The sequence below is a fragment of the Bactrocera latifrons genome, unplaced genomic scaffold, assembly GCF_001853355.1.
Source record: "Bactrocera latifrons isolate USDA-ARS-PBARC rearing strain unplaced genomic scaffold, ASM185335v1 scaffold_13, whole genome shotgun sequence".
In the NCBI taxonomy this organism is placed as follows: domain Eukaryota; kingdom Metazoa; phylum Arthropoda; class Insecta; order Diptera; family Tephritidae; genus Bactrocera; species Bactrocera latifrons.
Window position 1 is genome coordinate 948,152 of NW_017534741.1, and position 22,730 is coordinate 970,881.

Here is a 22,730-nt window from a genome sequence, read left to right on the forward strand (position 1 = left end):
CGAAAGGTTTTGGCCGCGCTTCTCTCCCATTTTGTGGAGCCCATTTTGATATTTTTATGCATTGAGACTAAATGGAGAGCGAAAGTTCATGTAAAGCATTTCAGAAACATTTTGTGTCAATTATGCGGCTAAAAGCTGTTAGTTTTTGAATTTAATTAATTTAATACCGTGAGGCTGTATGTTCCACCTAGGAACTACGGGAAAATATATGCTTGTGCTTAAAATTGCCGGAGCAAGAAATTGGTCGTTGTTGAATTATGGGGTCCTCAGAATGTTCTTACGATAATGAAGAGCGCGTGTGAACTGGTCCGAATACACCGTTATTTCACGATTCCAATTATTTATAGAATTTTGCCGATGAGTTAGTATAACAAGGGCTTTAAGGGCCGGGGTAAATCGCCAACGTTGTGGTGAAATCCCATATCTCGGGACCCGACTGACCGATTTCGACAAAATTTGGTTTGTGGCATTTTTTCATATGCCTATGGCACTCTGTGAAAATTATTGATATCGGACAATGACCACACCTACTTCTCATATAGCAAAATTTGAAATTCCACTTGATACCTTACTTTCCAGTGCACAAATCTAGAAGCAATTAATATAACGGGATTAAACTTTGCACAAATAACGACTTTGGTGCCACCTTATGAAAAAACATTTTTTAAAACCAACAAAAACTGTTCAAGACCCTAGGTACCGAAAATTTGGCCCCCTTGTCTATAGTTGACCTTTGACCGAAAATATCGGTGAATATCTGAGCTATGTATATACTTGATCCGGGACAGTACTCCTCTGACAATGGTATATCTGTAGGTCAAAAATGGGTTGAATCGGATTAATACCCCCGTTAGCCAACATATACATAATATAAAGATAATCAAAGTTTCAGGTGACTTGTACCACACATATCGCCCAATATGTGGGTTACCTCAATGAAAATGAGCTAGTTTGTTATATTTACATATGTGTATCTTTGTGCGTAAAATAGATAAATTTGAGCTTGACTTACCCCCATGTACCAGGATTTTCGAACTGACTTTACTTTATGTGTTTGGTATTCCCCTGGCTTTGATTCTTGCAAGTTGCAAGAGTATAAAATGTTCAGTTGCACCCGAACTTTGCCCTTCCTAGACCAGTAGGCTCACCTAGCTATGCTGATGGTCGAAAGATCCAAAATGAGTAACTCAACAAAAGCAACAACTAAGACAACAGCAACTGGCTGCAACATTCAAACTTCAGGTAAGAGCGGCTCAGAGGATAATGCAAGCTTCCTGCTCTTTCGCCGGGAGAACGCGAGATGATGTGCCCTCTTGCAGCGCCACTCAACAGAAGGTGTCCACTGCGCAACCTCGTTGACGACGCGGGCTAGCGAAAGGACGGCACTTCAAGAGGTAGCGAATCGGAAAAGCGGACAGATAATGCTTCAGGAACCGCCAAATTCGAAAAGGATTAAGGGAAACAAGTCACAGGCGGACGGAGGACAACGCACCAACCAAATGCGCCTAGCCAATAATGCAGTTGGACGAGGAACCGACTCACTCAACTCAGCTGAGTAGGTTGAGACTAACGCTGTCGTTGAAGGAGAGCAGAACGGGTCTCCCAACGAGCAGGAATGAGTGAAACTCTTCATTCAGGAGCTCCTCGACGGTTTAGAGAGGCAGGTTGGTGAGGACGAGCACCTTGGGTATTCTTCCGATCCAGGGACCGTGGGAATTTAGAGGAGAGGTAAAAGGCCTCAATTCGAGGAATAACAAGGTAATTTGGGATCGCTCAAGTGAGAGACCTCGTTGTTGTGTAGTGGTTATAAACGATTCAGATTTCTTCTGTATTTCAATGTTTTCAACGGAGCAGGTCCTTGGTTCTTGCATTGACCTCTTTCAGGGAGACGGCCACAGAGATTAGGTGCGCGAAGTCAAACAGTTTAAGGAAATTCTGTAACAGTGCATTCTCGACCCTTGAATCAGCTAGACTGCACAATGCTTTGTCTATAGGCAAGACAGACTCAGTATTAGCCATTAAAAAACAGGATGATACTTATACGATCAGCGTGGAGGACAGGGAAAGGACACATCTGTGAGGGCACTTCCCGGAGAGGTTTTAGGTTGACCTAAGTCCATCTTTGTTCGCTCGTAGGGGAGATCGTCTGGATTGGGTGCCATCACGATTTCCAAGTATTGAAGGCGTCACGGAAAGCATTCTCCGGAATAGCCTTAATAGTCTTGGATCACCTCTGTCGTCTCGAAATGCTTGAATTTTATATTTTTTTTTCAGGAAAGGAAACAAAAAAGTCAGTGTGGCCACATCTGGACTGTAGGTGTTCTCAAGAAAAGGTGGTGTCAGCCGGGGCGTTGTTGTTGTACAACTTCCAATCGGCTGCGATGTCTTGTCGGACCCGATTCGTCCTTCGTTTGAGTCTTTTGAGGACTTCCACGTAGAACTTGGCGTTGACAGTTTGTTCAGGAGGAACATAATCTTGGTAGACAATGCCTTTTATGTCAAAAAGACAATGAGCATAGATTTCACGGTCTTCCCTATCGACCTTTTCCTGGCCTTTAAAAAGACCTGGTGCCACCAAAACACGCCACTTCTTGCTAAAGCAACATCTTTACTTTAACGAACATTGCATTTTTAGCTTGTCCTGACTCTCCTGGTGCTTGACAACTGACCAGTCCTGTACCGAATACAGTCGCGGCGGAAGAAAATTAGTCCTAATACTTTCCGGACAAACCCTGCATTCAAACGAAAGAGATGCAGGTCATTATTTGTAAAGTTACTTGTACTTTTTAAAAATTAAAATAAATTTGTTTCCTTTGCCATTATTTAAACACACGAAACTATTTAACAAAATGTACAACATGCGTTCCAAAGTAAACAGAACGTCCAATGGTGGCGCCATCTATATGCCGACTTTTGCATTAGAATATGCTATCTTTATCGATAGTCCAGTGAGAATTTCATTATATTGCTCAGAATCCAACATCCGAAGAACGTCATTAAAGAGGTCAAAAAGGACAAAAACTTCCTTTACAACATTGTGACTGGTGACGAAACGTGCTGTTTCCAATATGATCCCGAAAGAAAACGCCAGAGTGCTTAATGGAAGGCATCGGACGAGCCGAAACCCAAAAAATCGCGCATGTAGAAGTCAAAAGTGAAGACAATGCCGATTTGTTTTTATGACTGCAAGGGCATTGCCCACAAAAAATTTGTTCTACCCGGCCAAAACTTTAATGCGGTATTTTACCTTGGAGTCTTGAAGCGTTTCGGTGGCCGTATTCGACATGTTCGGCCCGTGAAAGGAAAGCGTTATGCTGACGTAGAGGCCATTCAAAAGGCTTGCATCGGCATATTGACGGCCATACCGGCCACCTAGTTGAAACACTCGTTCGGCATGCATTTCGACCGTGCAAAAAGCTGTATTTTGAATCAAATAAATGGATTTCGCCGAAAAAAGCATTTGGTGTGTTTTTCTTAAGTCCTTTTTACTTTGGAAACCACTATGAACAAACTAGCCGATGTAATTGTATCCAATATATTGTGGAGCACACACTACTGCTTTAATTAAAATAAAAACACTTTTACACTTTGGTTTTTTAATAACTTTATTTATAAAATAAATTTATATTTTATAAAGATAATGATTTGCCGGAGCTGGCGATCGAGGTTCCGCGAATCGAGGTCGAACTGAGTAATCGCGGTTGAGGAGCGAGATGTTGACGTATATAACGTATCTTGTAGAGGAAAATGTGAGAATGCCGACGTGCACAGTGTGTCGAATGTTGATGGGCGCAGTGTATGTGTGTGTGAGCCAGCTTCAACGTTGTCCATTCCTTTTGTTGGTAGTGTTGGTGTATAGGTGTGCTGAGTTATATTGGTGTTGTGGTGCAGTAGCATCCTGTGGTGAATTGCGCTCTCTTATTAGGATGCGCCAGTTTTATCGGATAGAGGGGGTGGATGCTTAACTTATTTAAACACACTATTTAGCGTTTTCTTTACAATTTCTAGGTACGTTTTTGTCACAATGCAGAACGATTATGACGACTATAAATCGGTCTTAAAGTCAAGGAAACTGACTCTGAGTTTTGGTAGTAAATTTTAACAATTTTGACTCGTTTTTGGATCATATATCTTTCCATGAAATGGCAAACCTTACTAAAAAGTCTCTGCGAATAGAAGACGCCTTCTCGTTCTGCAGGGGCTTAAGTCGCAAGGCATACTCGACTCCTCCCTTCCGGTGGAGTGGTGCTGCAAGGCGTTGCTCATTACGGTTGGAAGGGACTGCATGTGTGCGCCTAGGGTGTTCCTCAGGATATACCAGTTGGCCTGATGGTAAGAGCAACTCAGAAAAAAAAAAAACAAAGGCCACAACAAAAACACAACCATAGCCTAGTAGTAGATGAGCTCCTTGAGTTGCTCATTAGCGATGGGACTCCTCGTTGTTCAGGATACGCCGATGACATTGTCATAATGGAGAAAGGCAATTCAAAGGGCTTAAGTCTAGCAAAGGGATGGTGTAACACGGTAGCTCCAAATATCAACCCGGCAAAACCCACAGTAGTCCCTTTTACTAAGCCAATATCTTTTCCGGGCTTGAGGCCCCTAACACTCGGTGGCCTGTGGATCTAACGCTGTCCAAAGCCAACAACGCGCTCACGATGTGCAAATGCTTAGCAGAGAGATCCTAGGGCTGCAAGCCAAGTATCTAAAGAAGGCTGTATACCATGATCGTAAGGCCTATTGTTATTTATGGAGAAGTTGCTGGGCAATGTTCCCTTGCCCTAGTGCAGCACTTGAAGTAATGCTAGACCTCACACCGGTGCATCTACTGATTAAACAGGAATCGAAATTTACCATGCTGCTAATGCCAGAGAGTTACGGCAAAGGCAAGACAATGTTATCTCAAGAAATGAAGGCCCTAAAGGAAAACACACCACTGGCTCCTCTTCCAATAGACGACGTAACAAAGATGATCAACTTTACAAGGAATTTTAGAGTTACTCTCCTCAGCAAAGCAGAGTTGAATGACTCGTCACTTGATCTACTGCTGAGAGGTAGCACTATCCAGTGGTACACTGACGATTAGAAAACATTGCGGGAAGGCATTAAGAGACCGCATACTAAACTATCCATACTACTGCAACTATCGCAGCCAGCGTATCGCCATTCTTAGCGATTGTCAAGCGATACTAAAAGGAATATCAGCATATTAGGTTAGATTGCTTGTAGTGGAGGAATGTATAGGAAGGCTGTCAGTGGGCGATCGGGCACACATATTCTGAGTGCCGGGGCATAAAGTGGTAGCAGGCAATGAACTAGCTAGCTCTACGACAGCATTTACGATGATGCGACTAAAGCCATGACTCGCAGTGGGGTCACACACTCTTAAGGAGCTGCTCCGCTTGGAGGAGAGAGTGGGGAGAGAACAGCATCGGACGCACGCAGCAGGAATGTGCCTCGCCAAGCTGCTTCTAGGAGGGTAAAATATCGCAAGATTTAAGGAATTAATTAGTCTCCTTCGAGATAAATACCGCCTCCTTCCTGGAATTGTTCAGGATGCTGAATATGTGATATAGGAGAGGTCACAACAGACCGTTTGTCGCAGTGCAATACCTAATCTTTACTCTATCTCTCTGTTGAAAAAATAGTTAATAGGTATACGAGGGTTAGAGGCATTGTTGAAACGATGTTAGACATTTTTGGTTTGGCTGTATTTTATTATCAATCAGTCTGATGTGAAACTTGTTGATTATAGCATATTCATAGTGAGTCATCGCAATTTAAGTATAATTTAAATATAACCCTTATATATGGTTATAATCCGATATCATCTATTTTCACATGGTATTAATACCGCCTCATAAAAAACTTGTTCTCAGAAATTTTGCTTGTTTAAGCGTTAGTTGTTTGTATGAAGGGGCTCTGCTGAAAATGTAGCTTAGTTCTAGCTTTTTATTCATTATTAATAGAAGAATGGTATTGTATCAGCCTTCCTATAATTAAATCCAATACCAAGAGTATGAGAGATAGGGAACATGTCTACGAAATTTCATATAAATCTTAAATTTTGCTCAAGTTACTGCTCTCGGATAGGCAGTCTCCCGTTTTTCAAATCTTCTCGTCATCCTGATAACTTTGATATACATAACGCTGTATCAGTCTTACCTGGGCTTAGATATTACAAACAACACTCAAGCGAACAAAGCCCTCTGAGCAAGGTGAAAATTTAAAAGTGCCAATAAAACTTCGGCAAATATACTTGCTCTAATATATTCTCCAAAATATAGGTAAACACATAGTTAGGTGAGAGTCGCGTCCACGTCAGCGGGATAATGGTTCACCGCTTACATTTTTCTTTGAAGAATGCTTCGAAGAAAATTCTATGTATAATCCTTCGATACCAGGTAATGCATAAAAGGAAGCAATGCGGCTAAATTCTACTGTGTTCATATTTACAATCAAGTAAGTACATGAAAAGCGACAAATAAAATTGATGGAATAAAATTTGTAAGTAAATCTTTTCATAATTTCGTGAAATCGTCAAGCAAGTTGGTTGTTTTCAGGTTCAAGTTTTTAATTAAAAAATTTGTTAATTTTGTGTTTAAAATTTTAATAAAAAATATATATATATAAATCACTTTCTCATTGTGGTTATGCGTGGTGTCCTTCTCTGTCCTTGTTTAGTGGTTGGAATTAGAAGACTGTATCGGTTTTTCGATGAAATTTGCTGTTTTGGTGGAGTTAAGGAGCAGGAATGGAAAAGATGTGTTTGCTAAATATGGAGTGTGTATAACCTGGTGCTATACGCAAAACACGAATATGAAAGAACTATTTAGACCTGACGAGGAAGAAAAATGTTTTATTTCGCTATATATGATGTTCTGATTCCAAAACATTACAGGGAGAGTTAGGGGTAATGACAACTGATCTACTTACGACCTATTTAGTTATAAACCACCTCATAAGGATGCGTTCAGTTTCGTATTCGACCGCTTTTGGAGATCATATCATATAAAAACGTTGCCGAATTTAAAAATTGAGTTTCGAATACAGTAATACCCCGGACTTACGCGATAGGTGGGTCCGAGCGGTTGCCGTGTAAGTCGAATTCGCGTAAGTCGGGGTTCAACGTTGCATATAAATACATATAAAGTTTGTTTAATCGGGACCAGAGTTTAAAGAAAACATACAACGTGAACATTCAAACAAAGGGAGATAACATCATGCCACAAGAATCTAYAGCAAATATCATGCCACCTAAAACAACGAATCACAGCACGCCACGCTACATCAGTATAAAGCTATAAATACAGTGTATCGGACGCACTGTGTGTTCTTCAACTTAGTTTAATATAAACCATAGACATAGTTAGATGCATTTTATAATAACTTTATATTAAATAAAGAGAAACCCAGGAGTAATATCCTGGTAAAATATATATTTTAGAATTGCCTAAATAGCATTCTTAATTCGCGCGGCAATCAAAATGAAAAACCGCGTATCTTCGAATTCGCGTAAAACGGGGTAGCGTAAGTCGGGGTATTACTGTATAAATATTTAATATAAAATGGGAAAGGATAATTATCTAAGCAGCTTCTTGTATAATGCTCATAGGGTTTTTTGAATCTTGGATCAGCAGTTTAGCATCGAATAGGATATTTATACTGATCTACTAAAGGGCTAATGCTAATTTAGGTCTGGTGATCGCTACATTATTTTTTTGCATCCAATCCCTCTTGCAGTTGAGATGAACTGGGTCTTGGGAGTGGCATATCGATGATAATTATTGTGGTAAAATTCTCGTGAGGTTTTCCGAAGCTGACAGACAGAATTGAACCGTAACGGTTCGTTGTTGTCGGGACGAAGTATGTATCAATTAAGTTTAATTAATTAATTAAGTGTGCTTAGTTGTTAGTAAAATAGAGTGGATAACTTCGGTGGCACATTCAATATTATTCTCAAATAAAAAAGTTTTTCACACAAAAATTTAATTTTGTTCGTGAACGGATGATAAAAAGTCAAGTGCTTAAGTCTTGATCTCCCAAAGGCGGGGCAGTCAAGAAGGAAGTATTGACTTGTTTTCACCTCACTTACTTCCAAACAGCTTCTGCAGATGGCGTCTGGTGTAATTCGTAGCCCCACTGTGTGGATGCGAATAGAGGAATGACCCGCTAAAACCCCCAGAACTAGGGAGAGGGTAGCCCTACTGAGGGCAAAGAAATCACTAAATCTCTTGCGATTATAAGGTGCCTTTCCTTGTTAGCTCATCACCTTTACAGTCTTACCACAAAGACACAAAGAAGTTAAGTACTTTTTGACAAGCACTGAACGTGCTGTTAATGAGTGCAAAGCTAGTATCGCTGCTTTGTTATCTGGGTGGATGGTCACATCTCAATCTACTGCTACCTTAATGGCTGCAGTCTGAAATTGGAGTTGAAGACAGCTCCTGACAGCTGAACCCTCCACCAACCTCCCTCACAAGCTTTAACCCATCCGCGAGGAAGCTCACTGTCCCCTCCTCCACAATCTTTTCTCCACCGATAACTCCTTCTTCCGTTTATGGGTAGAGAGGAAGCAGCCTCAGTTCGGCACATCGCCTCCATCAATCAAGTGATCCGTTATGAAGGGAGTGTTTTTAGGAATGCCGCAGCCTAGGTTATTTATAGCTGTCATATAGTCCCTTTTTGGATGAAAATTTCCAACGAATCAAGCATGAATAGAAAACGACAAAATTAATAACCTCGTACTAACTTCGGTTAAGATAGCATTACGGATCGGTTGATAATCTTGTATTACTTAAGGTGTCTCATATTGATGGCCATGAAGTTACCAATCGTGAACTACTAACCTGGTGTTAACGTCTGGCATTACATTGCAATAAAATGGGTCTACGACACGATGATGTCATCGGCATTGTGGCAAAAAATACCACTTATACAAGCTCGGTTGCGGTCGGATTCTTTATGACCTCTACGCGCTTCCATGCTGTAAACTCGGGTTTGGTTAAGGTTACGAAATACCCTTATAATTTCATTAGACTAATTTTTTTTATTTATTTAATCACCAGGATACAAAGTATATACATACATACATAGTATGCACGTATAGAGGTGTTACAGTTAACACCTGTTCATAGGCCTGGAAATCTTGTTATTACAATTTTCTATGTTATTCCATACAAGTATTATTAAAATTATGCAATGACTAGCGATCTAATATTTAATCTATAGCGTTACAATCCACTTTACAATTTTTCTTTTATCATTTTTCTTTTAATTTTCAGTGACTTTAATTCCATTATTCATTTATTATAGTACTTAACTGTTATATATTTTGAGTTCTTATATGCTATGTTCTTATTAATCTTTGGTAATATTAAAGACTTAGCACTGGTTATACCCTTGTAGTGGTAATATTCTTTTTTACAGAAATCGTAATGATTATTCACAAATATCACTAATTAATTTAGTTTGAATTCTTACAAGAATGTTTATTACATTTTTATAACTACCGCCTCAGGTTAGGGTAATTATGATACCATAATTAACAATACTATCGAATTGGGCGTAGTAAATCTTCTTCAGTGTTTTTTTATTCATTATGTTTCTGAACTTAGAGAATATAAATATAAAGTATCGAGTTTTTTTTATGACTTCTTTGATATGTTCATCACGTGGCAGCCAAAAATTAGGCCCAAATATTTACAATGCTCAACCCTGCTAATTACTTTATCATATATCCTTATCTCAAAATTATTTGGTATACTATCTTTATAGACACCAAAAGTTATATAATTGGATTTATCAACATTAAGAGTTAGATAATTATTGCACAGCCAATTCCCAACCTTATCCATTAATTCAGTCATTTTGGTTTCAGCCTCATCCCAAGTTTTACAGGAGCATTTTATTATTGTATCAGCAGCGTACGCTGGTATATTATTTTCAGGTGATAGATTGAAAATATCATTTATGTATAATATAAATAACAGTGGCGCAAGGACCGTGCCTTGGGGTACACCAATTTGAACTTTACATGCTTTACTTTTAACATTCATACATTTAACAACTTTGTATCTGTTTGATAAATAATTATTTATTACGCCAGCTGTTATGCCTCTCATTCCATATTTGTATAATTTTCAATTAAGATCTTATGATCTTTGCTTTGGCTAAATCAAGAAAAGCTATTACTGTTTTATTATTCTGATTAAGGTTTGTGTATATAAAATTAGTAATAACTACAATAGCATCTTTGTTGCCTTTACTTTTCAAAAAGCCATATTGGTTATTATTTATAATTTTACAATCAGTTATAAAGTTATAGAGACGCTCTTGTAATATCTTTGCAAAAATTTTAGCTAAGTTAGAGATTAAGGAGATTGGACGATAGTTAGTTGTTTTACATTTGTCAGCTGATTTATAAATTGGTAGGATTTCTGCACATTTTAGTGTATCTGGCCATACACCAGTAATTATACAGCTGTTAAATATATATTCTAGTGGTTAGCTAATGAAATTGCATATTAATTTTAAAACTTTTGTATTAATACCATCAACATCTCCAGCTTTGTCTTTTAGACCGTTAATTATTTTCCGTATTTCTATTTCATCTGTTGGATTTAAAAAAATTGATTTTACATTGTTCTCTATTCTGATATTAGTTTTGTTACCTGTGGTTTTGATTTTAGCCGCTAAGTCATTACTAAAGAAATTTACAAATGTATCAGCTATTCGTTTTGGATTTGTAATCTTTAACCATTGTCAATTATTAGATCTATATTATTTAATTTATTTAAATTTCTACCTAGTTTAATTTATTTAATTTTTCTACCTATTTTCTGATTAATATATTTCCATAGTTGCCTGCCATTATTGCTATTATTTACCTTACCAGTGATTGTGTCTCTTTCAAAATTACACTTTGCAATTTTAATTATCTTATCTAGATTTTTACAGTAATTTAGATATTTTTTTTCAGTTCAAAATTATCCTAATTCCTTTTCCATTTATTATATAGTTTTTCTTTGGTACGACATGACTTCATAATGCCATACAAGGTTTAAGTTTATGTTTATTGTTATTAGTTTGTATATGAGCATTTTGCATRCTAGTTTGAATTTTAGCTATTAAGTTGTTAACCCTTTCGCTATTGTATCCATATGGATACTTTGCAATACGATAAATACGTCAACTTTGCAAGCATTTAAAAATACGCCATGTCAAAGAATTGGCTTACATTTCGACATTATACCGTTTTTTAAGACCTTATGAATCATTCTACATAAAAAACATTGGGATATTTATAAAACTGAAAATAATATAGCATTTTTAAAAATTTACTTATTTTTTTTTTTTGTTTTTGGGAAAGATGTTTTTTTATTTTACAAATAATATTCATATAATTGATCATAACGAGAAGAATCTGAAGTTATTAACAATTTATTTGGTGCACTCGATAGAAATAACAGCTTTATTAAAGAATATCTTTCTAGGGAAGGGCCATATAAGATCAACATAGAAGATATTGCTGTAGACAATAACGATGAAGATGATAGGATTTTTGATATAGTAGACTGTAACGTAGCTGATGGGATCGTTTAGAAGAGTCCAATAATTTTTAACACTCCACAGGTTCCATTTAAAAGTTCAAGAATTTCGTTGGAAAAGAGCATCCTGAACTACTCCAGAAACATCTTTTTCTGGAACATACCCAAAGAAAAATACAAAATTACCTATGGAGTATGTTTTAGAGTACTTTAAGCAGAATTTCTTCAACAAGTGGTATTTTCAACAAACCAGGCTTCAATTATTAAAAATGGAAAAGGCGTTAATTTAAATAAAGAAGAACTTCTGAAATATCTAGGTCTACAAATAATGATTGGTACCATTAGTTATCCTCATTTGGAAATGTATTGGACAATTGGTACCGTAATACCGTCATTCCCGGAAAATATGTCCAGGCAAAGATTCCATTGTGTACGAAATAATTTAAAGTTTACAATAGACCCATAAGAGGGAGACAAACTTTACAAAATTCGCCCTATTATAAACATGTTTAAAAAAAAGCATGCGTTATTCCAAAAGATGAAAATCTTTGTGTGAATGAAATGATGGTCCCCTTTAAAGGTAGAACCTGTCTAAGGCAGTATATGCACAACAAGCCCATCAAATGGGGAATGAAGATATTTTGTCTTTGCAGCTCAAAAGGCATATTTTACGATTTTCAAATATATCAGGGAAAAGGGACAATTTTGAGTGGCTCAAAGCTGGGATTTTGTTCTGATATAGTGATTCATATAGCAAAAACTATTCCTGAGGAAAAAAATCATAAGCTATTTTTTGATAATTATTTTACTACTTTGAATTTAGTATTACATTTGAGACAAAAAGGAATTTGGGCTACAGGTACTATAAGAGGAAATAGATTCGGAAAAATTAATTTAAAATCTGAAAAAGAACTGAAGAAAGAAGGCCGTGGAAGTTTTGACTATCGTGTCGAAAGAGCAGATAATATTTTTCTTCTCAGATGGTTAGATGGGGGCGTTGTACACAAGTGTCATCAATCCATGGCCACGAACCCGTGAGTAAAGTATCCCGATTTTCTTCTGAAAAAAAGAAAAATTTTGAAATAATACAACCAAGTATTGTATCAGAGTACAATATCAATATGAGAGGAGTAGATAAAATGGATTTCCTCCTTTCTTTATACAGAAATTCGATAAGATCTAGGAAGTGGACTCTTAATATTTTTGAACATTTCATTAATTTTGCGGTGTGTAATTCGTGGTTAGAGTATCGACCACGAAAATAACAACCCGAAGAATAAATATATGGACCTATTGAGCTTTCGCAACGATATCGCAAATGGGCTATTAGCTCGGTCCAATCAACAGACATGTTCCGGTAAAAGAGGACGCTCAACGTCAAGCCTAAATCAAGATATTCCTATTACTCCCACGACCACAAACAAACAGCGTATTACTACTGCCTCAACTTCTTCACGATATGACGGAAATCAACATTGGCCGGAACACACAACAGACAAGGGACGATGCAAAATGAAAGGATGTAAGGGTCAAACAAGATACAGATGCTCAAAGTGTAATGTTTTGCTGTGCATTCCCAACGGATCAAGAAATTGTTTCAAAGAATATCATTATTTATGAAATATATGAATTATTAGTAAGATATTATTACTTCCTTTAGATTATATGCATGTTAAAGAAGTTTTTTCAATCAATTCCAATAGAATCTTTTCCAGAACCTGCTCAACGCAACCGGGTTTTAGAAAAGTTTTCATTAGAACTAGTTTTAAAAAATATTCTTGTAACTTTTAGCCTATTTTTATATTGTAATAATTTAAGTATGTAAGCTTTCCAAGTATTTGCTTTTATTGCAATAAACGAATTTTAAGTTTTATAACTTCTGAAATAAATAAAAACTTACAAAAAAAAACACTAGCATTTTTTACTTCTGAATATATAATAAGCATTTTTCTTTAACATAAGCGAAGTATGTATCCGTATGGATACAGTCCAAAACACACATTTGTGATATTTTTTTTTTTTCAAATCGAGCATTGATTGTTGTTGTTGGGGCCAACTATAGTAAACACTCAAAAAATTGGATTTTTTTTGCAACTGAGTAAAAACTTGTAGCGAAAGGGTTAATTGCAATATTAGGATCCGGTATACATAATATGTCACTCCAAGCTACATCATTATACTTCTTTACCAGCAATTTGTAATTAATATATGTTTCGTGTTCCTTACTGTTTTTAACATATTGCAATTTTAGTGTTAAAAATATTGGAAAGTGATCAGTAAGCGTATGTTTATATGTAATTGAGTTAACATTATTAAAGTTTGTCTCAACGAGCGTATTATTTATACAAGTTCCGTGGTCGTTGTTTGGTCTAGTGGTATCATTGAAATATGAAATGCAATTTAAGTTTAAGAGTTCAGATGTGAGCAAGTCCGCGTGATAGCCCATGTCTTTTATATTTATATTGAAGTCGCCTACCATTATGTGGTTTTTGACTTTCACATTAAATTCAGCAGAGCTTTTTATGTTGTCTATAAATTCATCTTTACTTATATCATGGCATCTATAAACTCGAGTTATTTTTAAATGTGAGTTATTATTAATATTTATATTAGTAGTGATAAAATTGGAGCGACCATTATTGTTATCTACCGTTATTGTTTTTACCAATAAATATAATACATAAATTACAACCCCATCCGCTCTATTAACCATACTGTGATTATAGTGTATGCTATAATCCTTTAATGCAAAAAATTGATAAGTTATTAAATTCCACGTTTCTGTACATACATACTATAACATGTGGTTTGGATTGTAAACTGTTAAGAAATAACTCAAGTTTCTAGCATTTAAGCTTCTAATATTAACATGTAGTATCAATATATCGCTATCACAAATTTTTACCTTTAAATCTTCTAAGCTAACCGCAGATTCTTCAATTACAGAATTTACCTCTTGATCACTGTCTGTATCCATGTATAGTAGTATTAGTAGTAGTTAGTTTAGTATAGCTATGTTGACGCCTCTTCGGCACTGGTAATTTTCCAATATGTCTCCGTATCAATGGGCTCATCGGATAATCAGTACCCTTAATAATTTTATTATATTTAAATTTAAGAAATTCACAGGCGATGATTGATGTCATCAGTTGCTTCGTGCTCTATACAGTTACTCTTATTATACTGTTTATTGTAATACATACAATTAACGCATCTCTTGACAGTACTGGTACAATTCCTGGTGTCATGATTTCCAGCGCAGATTAGATACACAGTTTCATTATTACATTTTTTGTGGCTGTGATTGGCGCGGCTGCAGTTGTAATACATACTTAAGTCAAAAGCATCAAAGACCCGGCAGCTTTTATACCCGATGTAGACTACTCTCGATGTCAAGACATTAGGCACTGGTAATTTACCAATATTAGATATTAGCAGACTTTTCTAATATTATGCTACGTTTATTTTTACCACTAGCAAAGTCAGCAACGACGTTATAATCACCGTCACAGAAAGCCCTGTTTCTATTACATAAGTCTTCAACCAGTCCTTCGTTATTTATGTCACTTTCTATATCAAATATTTTAATTTTAGGTGAGTTTAGTTTTTCCCGACCAACTTCATAATTATCACCAAGTTTTTCAGCAAGCACTGACTTGGTTCTGGAGATATCTTCTTTATTTTTACACTTTACAATAGTATCACCTGCTTTTGTTGATAAGACGTTTTTTCAGTTCGTTTTGCAGTTCTAAAAGGTCAGTTAACAATTGATTTTTAGATTTAAATTCTGAGTTTAAGTAACGCAATAGTTCAATTTCCACTTTGTCGTTGATCAGTTGGGCTTCATCAATATTCCTCACTGTTTTATTTAGTAGTATTAATTACAGATACAATCAGCCACGACTTCCAAATCACTAAACCGAAAATAATTTTTTGTGATGGCGAATATTATGAGAAATTACGCGAAGCCACTCGTTCGTTGAATCCATTATTCTACACGCTTACTGGACATATTGAGGGCATTGCCACAGTCGAAGACTTGTTGAGTCCTATACCAAATGAAGATCATTATAAGTAAGTGCAGCTTAAGCTTTAAAGTTTAACTTATGACCTGTCTGACTTATGACGCTTTACAGGTCTGAGCCCTTCGTGTTGGGCGGTGAGCAGACAGTAGCAATACTTTGTTCATCTGGCACAACGGGTGTACCCAAATGTGTATGTGTGTCAAAGCATATGTTGAACATTGATGAATTGTAAGCCTAAGTACTTAAGAAAATAGTCTATATACAGATGCATAATAAGGGTACAACATTATTTCTTTAGATGTGTAACCAGCGAAGATGTCATCTTCTCGAACAGCGGTTTGGACTGGATATCAGGTGTTGTCTTCACTTTACTCTCTGCGACCAGGAGTTGTAAACGTGTAATTACCAATAAGCCCTACACCCCAGAATATATGATTGCGTTGGTGAAGAAACACAAAATCTCTTTCGTATTTGGTGCACCACGTCATGTTTCCGCTTTGGTCGCTTGCCCAGCTGCCACCATAGATAACTTGCACTCCGTTCAGTCTTTCTTAACTGGGGGTGGCTCCATTAGTCAATCGACTTTGCTACAACTGAGAGGTTTACTTAAAAACGGCAAAGTAATTTATGCTTATGGCTGTACCGAGTTGGGCTTTATATCGTTGAACTCGGATGATAAATATCCCACCTCTGTAGGAAAATTAGCTTCTGGCGTTAAGGCACGTATTGTTGACGATGAGGGCAATAATTTGCCACGGAAAGGAGTTGGTGAGATTCTGGTGAATAAGGGACATACTTGGAGTGGATATTATGGTAATCCAATTGAGACGAAACGTGTACAAGATTCAGATGGCTGGTTACATACTGGGGATCTCGGTTATTTCGATGATAATCATTTGCTTTATATAGTTGATCGCAAGAAGGATATAATGAAATATCACGGAATGCAATATGGGCCAGGCGAAATAGAGCAGGTGATCAACGAATTGCCGGAGGTGGAGGATGTGTGCGTTGTTGGTGTGTATGACGAGAGGCATGGAGATGCGGCCGGTGCAATAGTGGTGCTTCGCCAAGGTGCTGAACTTACGATAGGGCAAGTAAAGGATCATGTCAGAAAACGCTTACCAGTAGATTATAAACAACTGCATGCTGGAGTAATTTTCATCGATCGCCTGCCGCAAAATGCCAATGGAAAGACACTCAAACGAGAGGCGAGAGTTTTATTTGAAGTAAAGTGAAATTATGAGGATGTTAAGGGATATACCTACATAGGTAGCATTTCAATAAAATTATAGATACGGATATAGAGGAAAATATATATTGTTTGTATAAGGATGAATAATTTATTAAAGTTTTCGGTGGATATGTGCATTTGCAGCTTAAGTGTGTGTTTCTGCTCAAAGTCCATTTACCAGTCATACCTTATCACATTATGGCATATGTTATTGATTAGTCATTTCCAAAAAGTCCTGCTTTCCGCTGCTTGGTTCACCAGAAAGGCTTTTCTTTACTCTCTTGGGGTTTAAGAGTGGTTAAGTTCTTCTCCAGAAAGGATTCTCCTTTAGAACTGAAGATTGCGACAAGTCATCTACCACGTCGGTAGAGAGCAAACAATTCTCTCCCTTCAATCGTGGAAGACTTGGTAGGAGTTTCTGGTAGTTCAAGTCTCAGTATGTGTTTATTGGATTTCTATATGGCTGAAAACTTTGTTCCTTTGGTTTGATATTCGATTGGTCTCCATCCAATTATCAAAAGCAAATATCGGAACAGACGACGGCGGTGGCTCCTCATGTCGGCTTCCAATCCAGTTCTTCCTCAGCTGTACTTGAGGTGATTTCATTACGCTTGGCATATAACGTAGGACAAATGTGTCACAATATTTCATCACCAAGAGCAGCCACAAAATCAGCATTGCTAACATTAGGTGAAAGAAAGTATTATTTCATTTTAAACCAGCGAATAGGCTTTGGTTCTATACGCAGTGCTGACTCAACCCCGAAATGTCGCTATTGCTCAGCCATGACTGTTGGATTAAAACCAATTAGTAGATTTGTGTAAGCGTGTGTGTATTAGAACTAATATGTGAAACTTCATCTACTTTTCCTCAAACAATCGCCCAAGATTGAAGACGGAGTCCCAGCGGGCTATGGCTCCTGCCTTACTTGCATCCCACACACATTCTTTCTTATTAAATATGCCCACATAATCGTATGAGTTTGTTAACCTTGTGTCAAAAACAATGTGACTGCCATTTGCATAATGGTTAGACATACGCGAGTAATCCCGGCGAAATTTTTGTTTATAGCTTCGTCTATTAAGGCCTTACTCATCGTTTGCATTTTTACTATTTCTGCGGATATCACAAGCCTACACATGGAAGAATTCAATAAATTTTACTGGCACTCGCTTATTTGCCTAACAGTATGACCTTTTCTCCTTAACCTTTGATGTTGAAACTTTCTAGCCTGGCAGTATGAGAAATTAAATACTTGCTGAAACAAATTACTTACTTGTAAAGGTGAACATTATTATTTGCATCTGAATAAACAATGAAAATTTAGTAATATCCCGCGGCGAGTGGCGAAAAGAGAGAGTGTTGCTGTTGATAGAAGTCCATTGGGGCTTACGGCTGGATCCAATTGTGGTTAAAATTCATTACTGGGTGTTATTTCATGTTAGAAATATTTAAAAATGTTCGATAGATTAATGGTGGAGGGAAATTTTGTGAAGATAAAAGTTTTCAAACACAAAACCTTCATTTTCACAGTTCAACTATCTGCTATAGTGGTCCGATCAGAATATTTTTTTGAGGATATTCCAAGATAAATTTCAGGGAGATATTTTGCCAAATATTTTTCACCGATCTAAACAATTTTTTCTGAATTTTACCGTTGTCCTTGACAAGAACCCATGCCGGATTTCATGAAGATATCTTTTCGAATGAAAAATTGTCCCCACCAGCAGCGATTCCGACAAATGAGCAGTTTTTCCGTGCGCCAAATGTCTTATTACTATTAAGATTCGCACCCGCCTCTGTGCAGCAAAAAATGCACGCCAACAAACATAAGGAACAACAGACAGCCGAACGATTTTCTACTCGGCTTGCACCCCTGCTCTCTGAGAGCACTCGTCAACAACTCGGTGTAAGGGAACGTCATTTCAAACTCCTTACGTACAGCTACAACCGAAACCGTTGGTTTTCGGAAAATGCAAAGGAATAGCTGATACGACGGGGAGTGCCGTGTCGCAGCAGAGAGAGAACAGTCTGTCTACCTCGCAGCGTTACGATCGACCACAACACGTGCGGGATAATGATAGCTACCGAGAGTTGAAGAGGGAAGCGAGATGCATTTGCGGACATAAAAAGAAACAGGCCGAAATGTGTGAATACGAAGAGCTTGATAAACTGGCCGAAAGGGGTAATGCTCGAAAATTCTACAAAAAAATTCGATGGGAGCATACTCTTGTAGAACCCCCATCAGACGTTCCATTGCCCGACCATGAAGACGTTCGAATAGCAATTACCCGCCTGAAGAACAACAAAGCGGCAGGGGCCGATTTATTGCCGGCCGAGCTATTCAAACACGGTGGGGAAGAACTGATAAGGAGAATGCATCATTGGAATTTAAATGTGCTATGGCCAATCCTCAAAAAAGGAGGCCCCACAATCTGCGCCAACTACCGTGGGATAAGCCTCCTCAATATCGCATATAAGGCTCTATCGAGCATATTGTGTGAAAGATTAAACCCCACCGTCAACAAACTGATTGGACCTTATAAGTGTGGCTTTAGCGCTGGCAAATCAACAACCGACCAGATATTTACCATGTGCCAAATCTTGGAAAGGACCCGTGAAGGATAATCGACACACACCACCTCTTCGTCGATTTCAAAGCTGCTTTTGACAGCATGAAAAGGAGATGCCTTTATGCCGCGATGTCTGAATTTGGTATCCCCGAAAAACTAATATGGCTATGTAAGCTGACGTTGAGCAACACCAAAAGCTCCGTCAGAATCGCGAAGGACCTCTCCGAGCCGTTCGACAACAAACGAGGTTTCAGTCAAGGCTACTCCCTATCGTGCGACTTCTTCAACCTGCTTCTGGAGAAAGTAATTCGAGCTGCAGAACTAAATAGAGTAGCTAAAATCTTCTATAATAGTGGACAGGCCTCAACACCCGCGCCGTTAGTTCTTCTTTCTCCAGACTGGGCAAGGAAGCGAAACAAATGGGTCTAGCAGTGAACGAGGGCAAGACGAAATATCTCCTGTCATTAAACAAATAGTCGTCGCACTCGCGACTAGGCTCTCATGTTACTGTTGACAGTCATAACATCGAAGTCGTAGATAATTTCGTCTATCTTGGAACCAGCGTAAACACCACCAACAATGTCAACCTGGAAATCCAACGCAGGATAACTCTTGCCAACAGGTGCTACTTCGGACTGAGTAGGTAATTGAGAAACAAAGTCCTCTCTCGACAAAAAAAAAAAATCAAACTCTATAAGTCACTCATAATTCCCGTCCTGCTATACGCTGGGTAGGTCATGTTGTCCGGATGGACGAAAACACTCCAGCTCTGAAAGTAATCGACGCAGTACCCGCCGGGGGAAGCAGAGGAAGACCTCCACTCCGTTGGAAGGACCAAGTGGAGAAGGACCTGGATACGCTTGGAATATCCAATTGGCGGCACGTACCGAAAAGAAGAATAATTGCGTAAGTGGTGTATACGCCAATTAAGAAGAAGAGAAATGTCTTATTGATACCCAAAAACTGAGGGATTAGACGAGGGACGACTGCGCTCGCCATGATGATCATTTATTTATATATTTTATAGGGTCTCCGAAGTATCCTTCTTGATGTTACAAATTGTCGTATACTGACTAGAGTATGAAAATTTTTAAAAACATTAAGTTGCCACAAAATAATTACATATATAGAATAGGTATAATTAGAGAATAATCCGTTGTTCAAAATAAAGTAGGGAATTGATTTCGTGAGACTAGTCTTTTTGTGTTTCCATTTGCTATAGGTTAAGTATCGGAGTTTCATCAATCTCTTTTATTACGGTAAAAATAATAACATGTTTTCTAGTCCCAGGGATGGTGAATATAAGAATTTTCGTATCTATGGTTTACACTAATAATATGGGTATATTTTTAAAACATTTTTAGGAAATTAAAGTTCCGATGAAATCTGTTAAGTATTTATCCAAGTCCCAAATACCGAATACAAACACTTTTTTTATGCTCGTTGACTTTGTGCCGAATATACATATGTATCATCGAACCCAGGAGTTATCTGAATCGTAATGGGTGGAACTATTTTCTTGAGCATACTCGAATTTATTGTCAAAATCGATGAAATTTGTCCAGACCTTCCTATTGGCCCAGTATAGTGATTTGCGATCTTAACGTTAATTTTATACAATGTACAAGTGTCTCAATAGCTTAGATTTACTAGTGCTGACTTTTTTCAATATTTATTTATTTATTGGATCTACTTTTTTTAAAGCCTAACAGTAAGTTATAAAATAAGTCTACAATTTAAAAACTAGACAAGCTCAAGTAAGTGATTGAACTGTTTTGATGAAAGCATTAGCCATTGSGCTTGGATGATCTAGGAATTTGGATATATATTTTATTCTGCTGTCCTCTACTTTTTCTTTACCACAGGAAAACCAAGCCTTTAGTTATATTTTCATGTACCAAAGGCGAGCAAGTGATTGTCCTAAGCATTTTCGATTGTAACATTTGTATTATATCAATATTAGTTGCACCTAATAGTTGAATGTTATACATCGAAATCGGTTTTATGATCGCATTGTATAAAAGAACTTTGTTGTATAGGCTAAGTTCAGCGTTTTTATTTAAAAGCCAATATAAATTTACAGCTCTTATTATCTTATAGAGTTGGGCCTAAAACACTGCCCTGCGGTACAGCAGACCTTATCTGTCGTTCGTCAGATATGAAATTTTCGACTTTAACCATAATTCTTCTATTATTCAAATAAGACTCCATTGTTTTATACAATTCTAATTTCTTTTTAATTTATATAAAATGCCTTCATGCTGCACGTTATAAAATGCCTGAGCTACGTCTAGGAATATTGCTGAACAGTACTCTCTGCGCTCAATGCTCTTCTTATTTCTTACCCGAATTGATGCGGTGGTATTATGTATATTATTTTCGTGGAGGACTTTGGTTGGTAACTATTGAATTCTGAAGTCACATAGATATGCTGGGCATAAAACCCAAAGTACTAAAAGGCATAAACCCCAGCAACTCTGAAAGAAAATATAATTCATATTCGGAACATAGTGCTCAGTTGGGGACAACAATTTGTAATCTTATAGCCAGTACGCCATAACCAATTGAGGTGGCTCTGAAATTTGAACGTGTACTGACGAAATCTCTATATAGTATAAAACAAACTATCACAGTCCCTATACCTCTATGTATGTTTAAGTCTTTAAAGCTTCGGTTGTTTGAATGTTCTTTGACTGCAAAGTGATTTAAAGTCAAGACCGTGCTTTCCCCCAATATCCATGCAGCACTTCCAGTTAAATATAATCGCTTAAAACTTTTACTTAATTATTGAAACGAGTACATGCCTTTTCTCAGAGAGCATTACTTTAATTCGCTGTAATTTACTTCTGATCTCTTCGGCTTCGTTTTTGCGCATTTTATTTAATTTTTGCACTTAGGGACAACGCAAACGAAACATAACAGAAGAGCACATTCGTAAAAACTATTTATGAGGATTAATGAAATACGTGCATTTGCGGAAGTGCTTTGGAAGCAAACAAAGTCACGAACGGAATAGATGAGAAATTACATCGACAACAAACTTATTCAGATTCACACTTACGGACATACAGAGGACCAATAAAGTTTATATATGTACACTTAGTTCTATTAAATATCGACACGTTTATTAGCTTTAAAATGAATACATTTTGTAGTTTTTTTTCTATCCATTTCAAGACATGTGTATTTAACGTTACATATAGCATATAAAAATATTTTTTTTAATACAAAAAACAAAAAAAAAAAAAAACAAACAAACAAGTAAGGAAGGGCTAAGTAAGCATGATAAAGTGATAATCGAGATTTCAGGCGTGGTTGTGAACCGATTTACCCATATTTGGTACATGTC

At 37.2% G+C, this 22,730-nt stretch overlaps 1 pseudogene; it reads left to right on the forward strand.

The window, feature by feature from the left end:
* The first annotated feature begins 257 nt into the window (after positions 1–257).
* Positions 258–16,812, forward strand: LOC108978908 (annotated as a pseudogene).
* Positions 16,813–22,730: the final 5,918 nt, after the last annotated feature.